Source organism: Manihot esculenta, chromosome 13 (genome assembly GCF_001659605.2).
Source record: "Manihot esculenta cultivar AM560-2 chromosome 13, M.esculenta_v8, whole genome shotgun sequence".
NCBI classification, from domain to species: Eukaryota; Viridiplantae; Streptophyta; class Magnoliopsida; order Malpighiales; family Euphorbiaceae; genus Manihot; species Manihot esculenta.
This window is the reverse complement of record NC_035173.2, coordinates 17,430,559-17,448,713: the sequence shown is the minus strand read 5'-3', so window position 1 is coordinate 17,448,713 and position 18,155 is coordinate 17,430,559. Positions and strand designations below refer to the sequence as shown.

At 36.8% G+C, this 18,155-nt stretch overlaps 1 protein-coding gene across 23 annotated transcripts in view; it reads right to left on the bottom strand.

Moving 5' to 3' along the window:
* LOC122721556 overlaps window positions 1-6,250 on the bottom strand; it is a 45,743-nt gene extending 39,493 nt beyond the window's left edge. For 13 of the 23 annotated variants that reach the window (XR_006348235.1, XR_006348236.1, XR_006348231.1 and 10 more), the window contains exons 1-4: window positions 5,393-5,436; window positions 5,194-5,323; window positions 4,944-5,027; window positions 4,548-4,719 (exon numbers count right to left, since the gene is read on the bottom strand). The gene's annotated coding sequence lies outside the window, so the exon portion shown is untranslated. The other 10 variants (XM_043949510.1, XM_043949511.1, XM_043949512.1 and 7 more) reach the window with 10 other exon arrangements.
* Between the last annotated feature and the right edge of the window lie 11,905 nt (window positions 6,251-18,155).

Here is an 18,155-nt window from a genome sequence, read left to right as displayed (position 1 = left end):
CAACACTTCCTTTATGCCTTATAACTGAACTACGACACTGCCTTTCAAATGCCAACTTACGTTTTATATCTAGACGGTGACACTGCCTTTCAATTGTTGTTTTATATCACAAATTGCACCCATTCGCATGCCAATTTTCGTTCCTCTGACAAGCTTTCCAAGTTATTCATTTTAGGTACTTCTGTATGCTTCTATCCTAAGTTATAGTAATGTTTTGGCAATATTAAGGGTCTAATTCACTCATGGTCTCTTTATGAAAATTGTTCTCCTATATCTTATCTAATTCAGTGATTTCTATAAATATAATTATATGTATGTTAATTATTTTAGTCATATTAAACTTATTAAATTTCCAATAAGTAATTTATTCAACATGAAAATCTGTTAATATGGCTTGAATTTACATCGCTACTATTTGCTAATTAAAGTCTTAACATATATTATATTTCGACCGCACCCGAAGGCTGCCTACGTACCTCCAATAGAGGATCAGGTCCACGTAGCTCTTAACAATAGATAATAACATAAAGTTTATACTAACATAATTTATTCTTGCTAATAATCAACCACAATATCACACTATGCTATACAAAAATAATCTTATTTATTTATTCAATAATCTATTGGAGGAATAAGGGTTATATCTAGAATCCAAGAAATAACTAAGGAAACATAAATAATTATATTTTCATAGCTAACTTGCACAATCCAATTAAGAAACTAAATACCAATATTCAAAACATATATATATATATATACACATATTTATATAGAAACAGATATCAATATAACCTATCAATAATAATTACTTGTACCGATTAAAGTGTTTAAAATCTAACTATATCACCAATATAGATAAAAACTAAACTTCCAATAAACAACAATATTATCTCAAATAATATCACTTCCTCCAAAATAATTTATATAATCTTATCAAATATAATAATACTTCTGAAAAGGAAAAAAGAATAATCTATTGCAGTGATTAATTCGGTTTTCCAACATAGACCTTCAATATAATCCTAAAGGCAATTCTATCCACTTCCAAGTGATGAATCGAAATATTTATCAAAAAGTACATTAGGAATTCATACACTATTTATGTCATGTTCTTAAAAGTTTGATAGACTCTACAATCTTCCGTATTTTTTTCCTAGCTAGAGTAACTAATATGTTATTAATGAGATAAATTAACCCCTTAATCACACCTACCATCTCATAACTATCATCTATTTTATGTGCGTATTTTCCTTGTATCTTCAATCCCCTCTTACATAATGTTTAGATAATTAAACTTTCTTTAAAACTCTTGAATCTGTTATTATGATAATTCAAATTTATTTCTCTCGAAGGTTAAGACTATGTTTCGACATCAAACACTCATCACAGTAAAAAGTGAACAAGAAGATTGGTCGCTAACATGTTCTAGCCTATTTCACCTACTCATACCTCTCCTTTTTTTCATTTCTCTTATATCATAATACTTATAAAATTCCTCTTTTTAATGATAAACAACACAAAAATAATTATGTTCTTTGAGTACATTGTCGCTCTCATAGAATTTTTCTATACCTTATTGCTAATATCTCTAGTATTTTATTCTAAAAGGATATAAACTTTTATTTGAAGTCAATTTATAGCAGTTAGAAACTTGTCATGGTACAACTGCATCAGATATAAGGCATCTACTATATCCTAGCAGATTCTTAAAAGTGATGCACACAATTTCCACTCAATGCTCCAATGTCCATAATGTAATCTGCAGCTTACAATACAAACATTGGTAGCGTTGAATAGATTATCGCGATCACGACTTTAGACTATCACCTCTATCTTCTAACACAGGTTGAATGTCAAATAACATTCTTAGCCAACTTACAAAAGCCTATAGTAGAGTTATATCAAGACCTTAACCTATAAGGTATACACATTTGCTTATACTTGTTCCTTTTCCTTAACACCTAGAAAGGCCTAAACGTTAGCTCTAATACCACTAACTCCAACACCCCTATAAGGTTATTTAACTAACCGAAATGGAAAAGCACCGTGGGGCTTCTCTCATTTTGTCAATTAACTATTATCATGTATTTCATGACATTTAATATATTTTCGGATAATGGCATAAAAAATTTAAACCTTTATGAATTTTTGCATTTTAATTAAAATGATTTTACTTGGTACAACAAGTTAGGATTTAAAAACATTTAGAGATTCAATTCAAATTTGAAATGAAAGTGGGGGAGCATTTGCCGGTAGCTAACGTGACGTTCCATCTGTATTTTTTTATTACTTAATGGTGGATCATACGCTACACATTGAATAGCCAATATGAGAAATTAACCACCGGTTAATGGTAAAAATCCAAGTTTGGTGTTTAACTAACCTCACTTAAAGTGAAATTTCGAAATTGTTCACGGAACAGTTCAACTACGCTTTTTCTAAGCGAAGCATCGCTGCAACCTGCAACATCTAAAGAGCTAAAATCTTAGCCGTCTAACAACCTAGGATCCTTAGTTATCAGCACCACCACCGGTGCAGTCTATCTTACACTCCTGAATTACTATCAACATTGTCTTCATATCAAATCTACCTATGCACACCACCGCCACTCCCATAGTTAACCTCTCACGGAATAACATAAACCATAAACATGAAAATAAGGCAACGAAAAAAAAAGAAAGTTGCAGCTGCCATCCAGCTCGTGTAAACCGCATGACTTAGGGCCACCATGCATCTGAAATTTCGATGAGCCAAAACCACTCCATTAACTCGGCCAGTAGTCCGTGAGGATAGAGAATTGTCCCAGGGTCCAATTGGTAAACCTTCCCTCCTATTTCTCCACAGTGAGCTAGACTCATCATCAGCGATTCAAACTCGGGAGAGTCGAGTACGAATGTTTTGAGATTAGGAATTGTATGAGCAGCATTCGACGTGACGAACACAAGTACAGGTTTTGAAAGCTTAATTTGGTGGAGAATCTCAAGTTTAAAGATAATTAATTTTTTAGGAGAGGTAACGACACCGAGAGAGAAGATATAGAAATAAAGGACCGAAAGGTGAATAGAGTTAGGAGAAAGCACGAAGGCAATATCTCCTTTTCTGAGGCCAAAATAGTGGTGAAGCGAGAATGCCAACTTTTTGTGCGAAGGACGAAGTCGGGAAAATAAATTCGGCAGCGAGCGACGGCTTCGATGAGAGCATTTTAGGTTTTTCTACACCATTTAAGAGTTTTACCTTAATTAACCAACGATTAATACCTCGCCTTGGTTATCCAAGGTGTAGCGTAGAGTCCAGCATCGAATAATATAAAAATACAATATGGCCTGCTACCGACAAATGCTACCCCACTTTCAATTCAAATTTGGAAAGAATCGCCAAATATTTTTAAATCCTAATTTATTGTGCCAAGAAATAAAATGTTGGATTTTTATGCCATTATTCTTTATTTGTTCAAGCAACAATTTCATTTAGTTTGCTAGTGAATGAGGATTTGGGATAGGTGCGACACTTCGTCTATGCCTTATAACTGAACTACGACACTGGCTTTCAAATGCCAACTTACGTTTTATATGCAGACTGTGACACTGCCTTTCAATTGCTATTTTATATCACAAATTGCACCTATTCGCATGCCAATTTTCGTTCCTTTGACAAGCTTTCCAACTTATTCATTTTAGGTACTACTGTATGCTTCTATCCTAAGTTATAGTCAAGTTTTGGCCATATTAAGGGTCTAATTCACTCATGGTCTCTTTATGAAAATTGTTCTCCTATATCTTAGCTAATTCAGTGATTTCTTTTGTGGCTTATTTTTATCCATAATCTTATAAATATAATTATTTGTATGTTAATTATTTTAGTCATATTAAACTCATTAAATTTCCAATAAGTAATTTATTCAACATGAAAATCTGTTAATGTGGCTTGAATTTATATCGCTACTATTTGCTAATTAAAGTCTTAACATTTATTATATTTCGACCGCACCCGAAGGCTGCCTACGTACCTCCAATAGAGGATCAGGTCCACGTAGCTCTTAACAATAGATAATAACATAAAGTTTATACTAACATAATTTATTCTTGCTAATAATCAACCACAATATCACACTATGCTATACAAAAATAATCTTATTCATTTATTCAATAATCTATTGGAGGAATAAGGGTTATATCTAGAATCCAGTAAATAACTAAGGAAACATAAATAATTATATTTTCATATTTTCATACATGTACTTTGCACAATCGTATTAAGAAACTAAATACCAATATTCAAAACATATATATATATATATATACACATATTTATATATAAACAGATATCAATATAAAAAATATAGATTATTTTAATTAAAGAAGTATTTTGTTCAAAATCTGAACTTATAACTCATAAAGGGTTGTAACTTCAGTATCATTGAACTTTCTACAAAATTCAATACTTGGCAACATTTTCGGAGACCAACTTCTCCCTGGAACTAACTTCCCAGAAGCTAAATTAAGAAATAAAAATCACTTCAATTTACAGCTTTGCAGACAAGAAGGTACCTTAAATTGCTGACGCCAAGTTAAGGACTGAACAAGAAGTAGAGTTTGCTGAATAGGATGAAAGTCCATACTTGTTGGATCAGAACCCTGATTTAATGTAGTGTCACAGTTTTGGGCAGTTCATCAACTACATTAAAAGCCAGTCCATGATGATCTTGAACGGAACTATTTCCTGGCATCATTATGTGCAGAAGGTATAAGAGGTATAGAAGTAGAAAGCAAACCCAGATATGAATAATGTTCTCATTTAGTTAATAGTTCAACAAACGTTGTCTGGAACTAGATATCTTGCTTTTAGAGCATCAGAATCTTCAAGACCTTTTGACATTGCAGCTATACCAGACAATTTGATGATGTTAAATATTAGCATTAAGCAGCTAAAACTTTATTGCTTACAGCAAGACGGACACATGGATCACTGGGACTTTGGCTTGGATGTCCCCAAAGAGAATGCTGCCAATTTGAAGCCTGTCATATTAGCTATTACATACCAAGGTCAGTACATTCTTTATGGCTGATCAGAATTTCTACAACAAGATCAAACTTCAAAACTTTATCACTGGAATAAAGCGAAAACAAAAACAAAGACAGCAGCATTCATTTGAAAATAAAAGAAATTTTCTTTCTTATTCTCCTAAAAGCTTACTTGTCTTTGATTGACAAGCGTCCGCAACCCTGAGTCTTCTATGTCGGGAAATTGCAATTTATTGCGGAAAAGGGCATTAGCCTGTTTAAGCTTATTTAGCTCGCGCCACAGAATTTCCCTGCAGTATGATCTAAGGACCCAATAATCACCAACTTAAAAAGGAAAAGGAAAAGAAAAAGAATCCAAATGACATTCATACCGGAAATTATCCAATAGGAATCTAAAGTCACAGCCCGATCAAGCCTGGTAAATTATGGGATCGTAAGCAAGCGCAATATGAAAGCCGAACCAAAAACAATAGTAAAATAATTTCACCCAATCCCGATTCTTGCTAAACCTAGCCAACAAATGAAACGAACTGCAGAATTCTGAAGATGAGAAGACTTCATAAACCAACAATATGATTTCACCCAAGAAAAGAAACAAAAATAAAAGAATTCATAAATCCCATGGAAGGACTCTCATTGAATGAAGATTTCACTAATCTTTCGTTGAAAAATGAAAGAAACTTTCATTCAAGTGAAAATCAAAATTAAAAAGAATTCCGCGATCGCACAATGATAATACCGGTTTACTGATCAAGATCATTCAAATGCAACAAAGAAATGCTAAAAAGAAAATCAAGAAACACAAAAAAAGCCCCCATTTATTTGAGTGAGAGAGAAATGGGGGGACTCTCATTGTTAATTAAGGGAAAATTTTCACCCATTTTCATTGAAAAATGAAAGAAAACTTCATTCAAGTGAAAATCAAGATTAGATAAAAAAAAATTTCCCATCGCACAATGAAAACACTGCTTTATTGATCAAGATCATTCAAAGACAATAAAGAAACGCTAAATGTTTTCAAGGTATAATTCAAATTAGAAAGTAGGAAAAATTGGGGGTCTTCAGATATTAGAAACAGTAAAGAAATTTGAAACAGAGGATGAAGAAACAGACCAATTCTTCAATCTTCAGCCATTTTCTCCCCACTCAGCTCTCCACTCTTTCCCCATATGACGTTTCTTAAAAAATGAGAGTGACGTTTGAGGTACATAGTCACGCTCTTATTAAGCAAGTGCTGGTACTTCCCGTTTGATAGAAAATTTTTTTGGAAATTTCAATGTTTCATGATGTGAACTTAATTTTTTTTATTATAAAAATAAATTAAACTTAAAGAAAGTATTTAATTTTTTATTATAAATTTATTAAAGTGATGTTCGTTTTGGAATTTAATTATTTTACAGAAAATATGTTTAGTTATAAAAACAATATAAATATATTTTTATACAAATTAATATCATAAAAATTATGTTTAATTAGTAGCATTATGACACTGTATAACGATTGTCCAATACTATGATTGTTCAATACGAACATCACTTTGTTGTCACTATAAAATAAGTTATGAATTGTCACTATAAAATAAGTCCAATACTATGTTTAATTAGTAGTTATAAAGATCATTTAAAATAAGTTATGAATTGTCACTATAAAATAGAGAAATAAAAATATGATAAGTAAAAAATATAGTTCCATTTAAAAAAGTAAGATCCGAACACCTCCAAACATCCGATTTATCATCAATACTCACTTTTTTCTGGACAAGACAAGTATTGGTATAAAGTTACCGTTATCAGACACAGTATAATGTATCCTTATTACGTCTATAATCACAAAATCACCGGTCTATCCGCTGACGATATCTCTTATTAAGCAACCGGCTACATAACCGCCGAATTAATATTTATTTACATCTTCTTATAGTATAGTATGAAAGAAGAAGGATCGCGGAAACAAAAGTACGATATTTTTTTACACTACTCAAATTCTAAGTAATTTATTATCTTTGGTCTATTCTCTAATGACTGTCCTACACATCCACCACCTCATATTCTCTTTTTTTGGGTATAACCAATCACAACACAACTATATTTTCTAACCGCATCACAGTATTATTAATTAAAAATAATATTTTATTGGTATTATTGTTTTTATATTTTAAAATATTAATATTTCTTATATTTTTAAAAAATTTACTTTTTATTAATTTAATAATTTTTTAAAATGATCACTCTACATAAATATGCACCATTCCACATAAATTTGCAGTACGAAATATTATAGATTTTAATTTTTAATTTTTTTTAAAAAAATATTAGGTTTATATATTCTTTAAATTTATTTTCTTTTTTCGTTAACATTATATATTTTTTCATATGATTAATTGCGAGAATTTAATTCATTATATAAAAAATTAAATATAAATTTTTCATAAAATATGCTTAGTATAAATGTCTTGAAAAAGAGAGGTAGAAAGAAACGGTATTTAAATATTTTATATTTAATAGTAATACGGATGGAAATAACTTATATTTTGATAAAATTAAAATACAAAGGTTAAATAGTTTAATTTTTATAGAGCAATTGAACATTGCTATTATTTATACCTCAGAATTTTGAAAATTTTTTTAAAAGCATATGACTTTTACCTCTGTTAATCATTCATAGGCTTTGTTTATGGTTATTCATAAGAGAGGCAATGATGTTGATCAATTTGTGTTGAATTAGCCATTGTTTGGTACAAGTTTTTCAATTGCTCAGTTTGGCTACGAAGGTAGGATTTGAAAGGATACCTAATGATTCTCCAACCATCTATAAGAGGCCTTCAGCCCGAAAATCAGAGAGCTTTCTCTCCATTTTCGGGCAGAGGTGAGTCATTACCCTCCCTTTGATGCTCTTGCTGTTTTTCCTTTAATTTTCTCAGGAAATTCATGAGTTTTTCCTTATTTTTGAAGATTTGAGTTTGAATCTAAGTTTTTAAACCTTGGAGACCTCCGGGGATCGATTTTCTCTCATCTCCAAGTTTGGGTTGCTGCTACCTTTAAATCTCCAAGAGATAAGCCTTGATCTTTGCTTTTTCTATGTTTTAAATAAGTTTTAAAAGGGGTTAAGGGAGGGTTATTAATGCATAAAATGGTTAAATCTAAAGTTTTAGGGTTTGGGTTAGGTTGATAATGAATGTTTTCTCTTGTGTTGTTTTTGTTGTTGCTTGATGGGGATTAGGCTAGTTTTTATGTCTCTTATGCATGTTGAATGAGTATAAATATTTATGAGTTGTTGGGTGTGAGGATCGGAGTGTTTGGTAGCTGTGTACATAGAGCAGAATCGGGTTCTGCCTTGCTAGAGAATCCAGGTTCGGCCGCGAACCTGTAGACAGAGGCAGCCTTTTGGCCGCCTAATCTGCCCCTGAAAGCATGGACTTTCAGATCTGTGAAGGGGTTTAGGCCGCCGAACCTGCTCTCGAAAGTCTCTGACTTTTGGATCTGTGAGAGACCTTCGACCGCCGAACCTGCCGCCTAAAGTCCCTTGCCCAACCTTCTTCTGCTTGTTTTATATGCATGTTTTGGTATGTTTAGGGGGTTGTTGAGGAGTTGTTTAAAGTCTTGTAAAAGTTATATTTGGTCCTTCATTTAAATTCATCTGTGTAGATCGGACTTGGGAGGCCGTAGAGGCCTGCAGTGATATAGCTGCGGCAGTGTTAGGCAAGCATCGGCCAGAGGTGAGTAGAACTGAACTGATATATCTTTTAAAAAATCAAACGTTTTAAGCATGCTCATGCATCACGAATGTCATGTTTATGTATTAGGTTTGCATTAGAATTCACGAATATGATGCATTGCATAATTTACTGTTATTGTGGATGGATGTTGGATGACCCACTAGCCCTCGAGTATGATATGTTATGACAGATATGGAAAGATCAGGGCTGCCCATTCCTTCCTTCTTTAGAAAAGATTCGTCCTCGAATCTTGCTGATATTTATGTTAAGAAGGGAAGCTTTAGGAATCAATGCATCTTCAAAAACCTCTTTTTTAATAGGTGGAAATAGCATAAAACTTTCATCATGGATATTTTCATCAACAACCTGCACATCAAGAACAAATGAACTAGGCATAAAAATATTAGTCATAGAAAGATCATGTGGATGTGACCCATTCTCCTCTACAACTTCCAAAACAGCCTCATTCACCTCCTCCACCTCATCAATCATGTGCTGCCCATGTCCACCATAATTTACAACCTTTTCTATAAGCTAATTGATGGAATTTTCAGCAACAACTACATTAACTTCATGCATTACAACTTCCTTTTCAATTTCAATCTCTATGGAAGTTGATATTGAAACTTTAGTCTCTTCTTTCTCCTTTTCTTTCTCCATCTTCCCTCCTTGAATTAGTCTTGTCAACCTGTTGTCCAAATCCCTGTAAAAGTGTGAAGGGATGAATCTCTGGCACATCAACTCTTCATCTCGAACTTGAGGCCTATTGGAATAAAGAGTTCTTTGAGGCATTCTTGTTGTAGTGGGAGCTTGTGAGACATTCAAACTCTCCATAGTTTTAGTCAACCTCTCAAGAGTCTTATAAATCCTTGTAAACTCACCACCAACTGACTTTTTGAAAAGCTTATAATCACTAGCCATATCCCATTCACTTTCATCATCACTATCCACCATATTTTTGTATTTACTCATCCTGCCTTAAATCAATAAAGAACAAAGAGAACTAGCAAATATCGTGTTAGAAAAGAAAGCACTCAAGTGTTTGCACTCTTACCACTCTTTTGCTGATTCTTCAATTGCACTTCAGAAACTAAGGTCAACCAACCAACCACAAGGTGCGTTTAACGAAACAAAGAAGAAAACCTAAAGAAAGAAGGAAACACACAAAACTAGAATGAAGACACTGACAATTTGGAAAGCAACACAAGAACTAGGTTTTGTGCTACTTGAAAAATATCACCTAGAGTATATACACAAGCAAATAATACTCCAGTAATGTCAAGGAAGTAAAAGCAAGTTTAAACCAAAAAAGGAAACTTAGAATTCAAATAAAAAAGAACCTGGACAAAAGTTTGAATTTAATTCACTTCAAGGTAAATTAAATATGGATCTATTTAAATCTACCCAAAAAGGCTAGTATCAAGACCCACAAATAGAAACAGAAAAAAAAAAATTCAATAGGCAGATTTCTTTTGTCTCCTAATATGGACTCAACCCAAGTCAAAATTCAAATTTCAAAATTGATTCCCATAAATTACAACAATCAATTGAGATAGGTAAGGCAATATGGATGAAAAAAGGAAGCACATCACAATTTCAGCTAAATCAAGATAAATAAGGCAAAAGCGATTTTTGATTTTTGATTTTTGATTTTTGATTTTTGATTTTTGATTTTTGATTTTTGATTTTTGATTTTTGATTTTTGATTTTTGATTTTTGATTTTTGATTTTTGATTTTATTTTTTTTAAGGATTTCGATTTTTTTATACTTAATAATCAAGAAGGTGCAGTTATGGACACACAAGCTTTCACCGAAATCAACAACGAAGAAATGAAAAACTCATAAAATCCTAGATCCTAAGATAAATCAGAATTTACCTCACTTTGGCTCTGATACCAATTGACGCGGATCCCTATGGCACAAGCTTCAAACCCACACGCACAAGTAGATACAGAATCCAAAGATTTGATAAGCCCACCTCCTATGTGTAACGACCCGGAAGCCGGACCGCTATCGGCACTAGAATTCAGATTGACTTAAGGTCACCGAAACCCGTAGCAAGCCTACTATACATCCTGTGTACCTGATAAAATCCCATACATGATCATACATTTACAAAACAACTTAAACATTTCATGAAACCAAGCTTAACCTATGCATGTATCATAAACTGAAAACATAAAACCCATACTAGAGCCCTCATCATATGCTCAGTATGGTTAACATACATGCATCAACTTGGTTCAACATAACATATACATAAAACTTTTACATAAAGATCATGTAAACCGGGATTACAAAACTATCATTAGAGCAAAGCACAATTCTAATCCATAAGATATTACATGTCCACTACTATTCTATTACATTAAAACTGTACCAATAGTTATGCCAACTCTCCCAAGCTATCTGCGCTCCTGCAAACCTGGGGTTAGGGGAAAGGGATAAGTTACAAGAGTCCAGTGAGCAGAACATAAAAACAGTTTAATAAACATATGCTCATATGGAATGCGTCACAGCACAAACAATTCACAATAATATGGACTTATCACCAGTAACCCTCTACATAATCCAATGTGCCCGGCTCTCGATGGAGCTCCTCAGAACTTTAACTTAAACATAACATATCCATAAATGCCAGGGGCGTAGAATGGGCAGCCCTGGTCTTTCTCTTACATAGTACCAGGACGCGTAGAATGGGCAGCCCTGGTCTTCCGTATCCGTCATAACATAACCTGCTCGAGGGCTAGTGGGTCATCCAATATCCATCCACAACAACAGTAAATTATGCAATGCATCATATTCGTGAATTCTAATGCAAACAACCTATTACATAATATGGCATTCGTGATGCATGAACATGCTCAAAAAGTTTAGTTACTTTGAAAAAGTAGTTCAGTTCTACTCACCTCTGGCTGACGCTTGCCTAACACTGTAGCAGCTGACTCACTGCTGGCCTCTACGGTCTCCCAGGTCCGATCCTACACAGATGGACTCCAATGAGGGACCAAACATAGCTATTACATGACTCAAAACAACTTCCCAAAAAACCCCTAAAACATTCCAAAACATGCACATAAAATAAGTAAAGGATGGCTGGGCAGGGGACTTTCGGCGGCAGGTTCGGCGGCCGAAGGTCCTCCACAGATTCGAAAGTCAGGCACTTTCGGGGCAGGTTCGGCGGCCGAAACTCCATCACAGATCTGAAAGTCACTAACCTTTGGGGGCAGGTTCGGCGGCCTAACCCCTTCACAGATCTGAAAGTCCATCCTTTCGGGGGCAGGTTAGGCGGCCAAAGGCTGCCTCCACAGGCAAGTTCGGCGGTCGAACTTGGGTTCTCCAGAACGGTAGAACCCAATTCTGCCTTATGCACTCAGCCACCAAAACTCTCCAAATCCTCACACCCAACTCCTCAAAAGCATGCATACTCACTCAAACATGCACAAGGGGCATAAAAACTAGCCTAAACCCCAACAAACAACAATAGAAACATCATAAGAGCAACATTCATAAACAACCCAACTCAAACCCTATAACATTAGATCTAACCCTTTCATGCATTTTTAACCCTTAACCCTTTCTTAAAACTTGATTATAACGTAAGGAAAGCAAGGATCTAGGCTTACCTCTTGGAGATCTAGGAGTGATAGCAACCCCAACATGGAGATGAGTCCAAATGGTCTCCGGAGGTCTCCAAGGTTTCAAAACTCGGATTTAAGCTTAAATCTTCAAAAGCGAGGGAAAACTCATGAATATTTTGAAGGATTTGAAGGAAAAACAATAAAATCAACAATGGGAGGGCAAGAACTTACCTTTGCCCGAAAATGGAGAGAGAAACTCTCCCATTTTCGGACTGGAGGCCTCTTATAGATGGCTGGCTAGACCACGTTCTGGAGCCAAAAGGAGAGCTCCCGCGGCAGCATCATGTTCGGCGGTCGAACTTGGGTTTTCCTTCCAAAACATTTTTCTTTCTTTTAAAAAATTCTTTAACACAAAAACCAATAGTAAAACCATAAAATTCATTTTGTGAAAAACTTATTTTACCCTTCTAAGAGGTTCCGACATCCAAGATTCAGGGCTCCAATGGGGATTCCGTCGGAAGGTTGGAATTCCGACACTGGAGTCTAGCCGGGTATTACACTATGGCACCCCACACTTAGAGAAGCTGAAGCACCAATGATCGAAGGATTTAGATGAGAATCCGATAAAATGCCACAACGAATAGTTGATAAGTTAGCCAAGACTCTTGGTGCAATTGATGAAAGCAAATCCTCACTCTCACTCAAAGCAATACACGCCAAAGGCATGAAAAGAATTCTGAAAATTTTTTGATTCAAAGTTCCCTCTTACAAGTGTTTCTTATCCTTATATAGTATGGAGAGAAAATAAAACCCTAAGAAATTCTTTTTAGGTTTGACCGAACTATACACAAGAGCCAAGCCTAATCACACGCTAAAATAACACATCAAATACATAAGTATTAAAACATAAGCCCAAAACATGGCCCAACACTCTAAAACTTAAAAGATAAAATATGGCCAGAATACAAGCCCAAACAAAGCTAAAATAAAACAAGTGTTTAAATAATAAAACATAGCAAGCCCATCATAACAAAGCTAAATCTTCATAAAAGCCTTTCTTGATATTCACTTTAGGCTTCCCTTTGTGTAGTTTTAGCCCATAGGTTTGATTAGGCTGCCTAAGCCTATGATTGCAAGTGTTGCACCAAATCTGCCCCATATGAGTTGAAGCATGCCCCAAATATATATGGGTCATATGAATATGATTTTGAACTCCTTTTATATCCATTTGAATGACATAAGTTTGCTCCACGCCATTGTTAGAAATTTGCCCTATTGGATCCGTATCATACCCTTCCTCCCACTGCTCCGTCAAAAGCACGGTCGAGTAGGACTAATAGAGGTGAAACGTCAAGGGACCCTAAAAGGTCTTTTGATGTAAATAGAAGAAGAATAGATCCGGGAAGGATGTCTGCAAATATTAGGGAAACGGTGGAGGATGATCAAAGAAGAGATGAAAGTCTGGGTGTGAGTTTTTCAGGAGAGGGTATGGGAGAATCTGAAGGAGGCGCTCAGGCCTTGGGATTTGCTTACCCACCTCAGTATCCATCCCTACCCACAGGGACCAGGGCATCTGATGGGAGGCACATCGGACTACTCTAGCTACCACTCGTACCCCTCATTCATGCCCTATCCTCCCTACTACCCACCGTATCCACCTCACCTTATGTTTCCACCTCCATTTTATTACCAGAATCCAGCAAACCCTAATCCAGGGAGTGCTGCACCACCTCTTCCCCCAGTGGAGCCAGTAATTTCTGAAGCTCAACCACCCAAACCTAACCAATCAGCAGGGAGTAAAGTCAAAATGACAGATTATCTGAAGTTGGATGCTCCAAAGTATAAAGAGGGAGACAACCCGTTTGAATACATCAAAGCAGTAAAGATGATAGCCGATGTGTTGGGAGCTAGTGACAGCAAAGCCATTCAGATGGTGGGGTTCACTCTAAAGTGCAAGAAAGCAAATGAGTGGTTCAAGAATTACGTGGATCCAAAACTGGACGGCTTATCCTGGGAACAGTTTGCAAATGAGTTTGCAGGATGGGCCTTTCCAGACAATTCGAGGGAGTTGAAAGTAATAGAGTTTGAACAGCTGCGACAGACTGAAGATATGAGCGTGGATGAGTATACAGATAAGTTTCTGGAGTTGCTTCAGTTTGTGGGTCAGGCTTATGACACTGACCAGAAGAAGGCTAGGAGGTATACCATGAGACTCCACTCTAGGTACTCCTCCTTATTTTTAGCAGCAGAAAGAGAGAGTTTCCACACTATTGTGGATGCAGCCAGGAAAATGGAGGCTAGTGCCATCATTCAGGGAACGGGAAAACAACAAGTGGCACAGTCCTCGGGTTCCAAAACCTCGAGTATAGGGAAATTTGATCTCTCTTCTCTGGGTGCAGCTGCCACAAGCAGTAAAAAGTGGAATAGATCACCTAAGAAGACAAAGAAGAACAAGTTCTGGAATAAGTTGAAGTCTGGTCTGGGAATGGGTAGTGGTTCAAGCTCTGGATGTGTGAGGTGCGGTAAGCCGCACAAAGGGCTTTATCGGTTTGGGACTACAGCTTGTTACAAATATGGTCAAGGGGGGCACATGGCACGTGAGTATCCCAATGCAGCTAGAATGGCTCAGTCCCAACAGACGGCTTCTGGTAGAGTGGCTTAGCCAACAGCTTTAGCCACATCTCAGGGCAAGGGCGGGGTAGAAGGAGAGGGACAACCTCTTCTTCAGCAGGTTCCCAAGGGGAAGGTCCTTCAGCTCCAGCACGGATCTTCACCATGACACAGCAGGAGGCCAACACATCAAACACTATGGTTTCAAGTAAACTCACTATTGGGTGTTCTGATGTGTATGCTTTTATGGACCATGGTGCCTCTCATTCTTTTGTTTCTCCGAAAGCCGTAGACAGTTTGGGTTTGATAGCTTCCAGGCTAAAGTGTCCTCTTTGGGTCAGTGGGCCCAAGTGTGATCAATCTATGGCACAGACAGTCTGCCGGTTCAGCCTAGTTATAGTTGAGGATAGGTGCCTTCCAGCCGACCTTGTGGTTCTAGATTTAACTGATTTTGACGTCATTCTAGGGATGGATTGACTCTCTACTCATGGTGCTACCTTGGACTGCAAAGACAAGGTAGTTAGGTTCAGAGATCAAGATGGATCGGAGGTTGTCTTTCGAGGAGACAAGATAGGTATGCCTATAGGTTTGATATCGGCCCTACAGGCTCATAGGTTGCTTAGGAGGGGTTGTCAGGGGTTACTTGCTCATGTCAGAGAGTTTAATAGTCAGGTTAAGGAACCAGCTTCAGTGCCCATTGATGCAGAACCCCAACCTATTAGAGACTGAAACGACACATACCCTAGTAAAAAGAACTTAGTTCAGAAAACAATTCCTCAATCTAAAGCTGTAATACTCAGCTAGACTCCGACGTCAGAATTCCAACTTTCCAATGGAATCTCCGTTGGAATTCAGAATCTCGAGCACCGGAACCTCTAGAAGGGTAAAATATGTTTTTACAAAATGATTTTCATGATTTTATTGTTTGGTTTTGAGTTAAGGTTTTAAATTGAAAGAAAAACATTTTTGAAGGAAAACACCAGGTTCGGCCGTCAAACCTCATGTTCGGCCGTCGAAAGTGGTGCTGCCGCGGGAGCTCTTCGGCCCCCAAAGGTGGTCTAGCCAGCCACCTATAAGAGGCCCCCAGTCCAGAAACGGGCGAGCTTTTCTCTTCATTTTCAGGCAAAGGTGAGTTCTTGTCCTCCCTTTGTTGATTTTATGATTCTCTTTCAAATCCTTCAATGTTTTTACAAGTTTTCATCTTGTCTTGAAGTTTTTAAGCTTAAATCGAAGTTTGGAAGCTTTGGAGACCGTTTGACTCATCTCCACGTTGGGGTTGCTGTCACTCCAAGATCTTCATGCACATTCAAAATTCAAAAGAGGCTCCACCTTCCTCTTTAGTGCATGAGTGGCAAGAATAATGTGAAGAAGATTTCTTGGACACACTTGGGTAGCAATTAAAAGACCAAAAAGTCTTTGCAACTTCACACATGCACATAGAAGGCACATATAAGACCAAGGGCACTTTGGGCAACCTCTAAAAGATGCATGGACACCTAAGAAACCCTAGGCAGCCTCCCAAGATATATTTAAAGGCCTTATGAAGACAAGAAGTGGCAGATTTCAAGAATTGAAGATCCCCATCTCTCCAAGGGTTCGGCCGCCGAACTCCTCCACCTTGTGCCACCGCGCTCCTCCTTCCTTCTTCTCTCCTTCTATTTTTTGTTTTGGTTCAGCCATGAGTAGCTGAAACCCTTAAATTCTAGTTGAGGATTGGTTGAAACTAAGGTTGTTTAAAGGGTTGTGAGATCTGAACATAAAGTGTTTGCTTTTGATTTGTCCAATATTCATGCAATTGTGTGCTTAATTCTAAGATTGCTTTGTTGTTTTGATCAAATTGGCCACTTGATTCTTGATTACAAAGTTAATTGATTGTTAGTTGGGATATTTGTTAGTTCGTAATTGCTGGAAATATTCTGACCTAAGAACACTTGGTGTAAAAACTAAGGAATTGTATGATCTAGCATCATCTTCATGCGCTTGGAGTAGCTAGGATTGGATCTCTCTCATTCTTTATGCAATTGACAATTGTTTTGATGCCTAAGGCCCAAGGACATTCCTTGGCAATTTATTAATTAGTAATTGATTAGAGGACGTTCCCTAATTGATTTGATCATAAGGAGAGACATGGTGGTGAGAAGCGTTTTCCACCCCTATAACTAATCTATTGAACTAATCAAGAAAACATAAGTTTCAATGATCAACCCAAACAACTAAAGTGGATCCATATCTTCAACTAGACTTTTTCATATTGATTTCCTCTTTTATTTTGATTACTTGCTGTTTTAATTGCTTTCAATATTTGTTAGTCAAATCAATCTCAAAACCCCCCTTTTTTACTTTATTGCACTTTACTTTTGATCTACTTGCTTTCAATTGTGCTTTCAGTTGATTCTAATTGATCTTGTTTGGGAAAAATAGATAAGTACTCAATTCTCTGTGGATTCGATCCTTTACCACTATCTGCAGTTATAAGATTGTTGATAACCGTAGAGGTTATTTTTGACCGGCTTCGACAACCGCGAGTCAGAGGGTAAGAGAGCTTATTAAGAATGATGAAGTAGAGAGCTACTCTGTTGGGACAGTAGGGAGGATGGAAAGTGAAGAATGGGAAGAGAGATATCGCCTAGAGAAAAGGCCAAGGTAGGAGGAGACAGATGTGTACAGGAAGTTACGAAAAATGAAGGAGCAGCTCCTGGCGGAGCTAGGGGCTAACGACAATAGCCAGGCTTTACTACCCATATCCTCACCTTTCTTAGGGTGGATCCAATGGGAAACCATCCCAAAGAAGTTTATGATGCCACCTATGGCGGCTTATGATGGAGCAGGGAAACCCCCGGGAGCATTTCCTGAACTATAAAATGTTCATGGAGCTCCAGGCTCTCTCGGATGCCCTAATGTGTAAGGTTTTCCCCACCACCCTCACGGGACCAACTAGGGCGTGGTTTAACAGCTTGGAGGCAGGGAGCATTAGGAGTTTTGCGGACCTCGCCAACATATTCATCAGCAGGTTCATTGTAGGGGTCCCATTTAAGAGGAAGACTAGCTACCTGGAGACGGTCCGACAATGAAAAAATGAATCCCTAAGAGAGTACGTGGCCCGTTTCAACTCAGAGGCCCTGCAAATCCCTAAGCTGGATGACGCAAGGGCAGTGGAAGCCATGCAGAAGGGGACTACATCCCCTGAGTTCTTTGGGTCACTATGTCGGAAGCCACCCACTACCCTA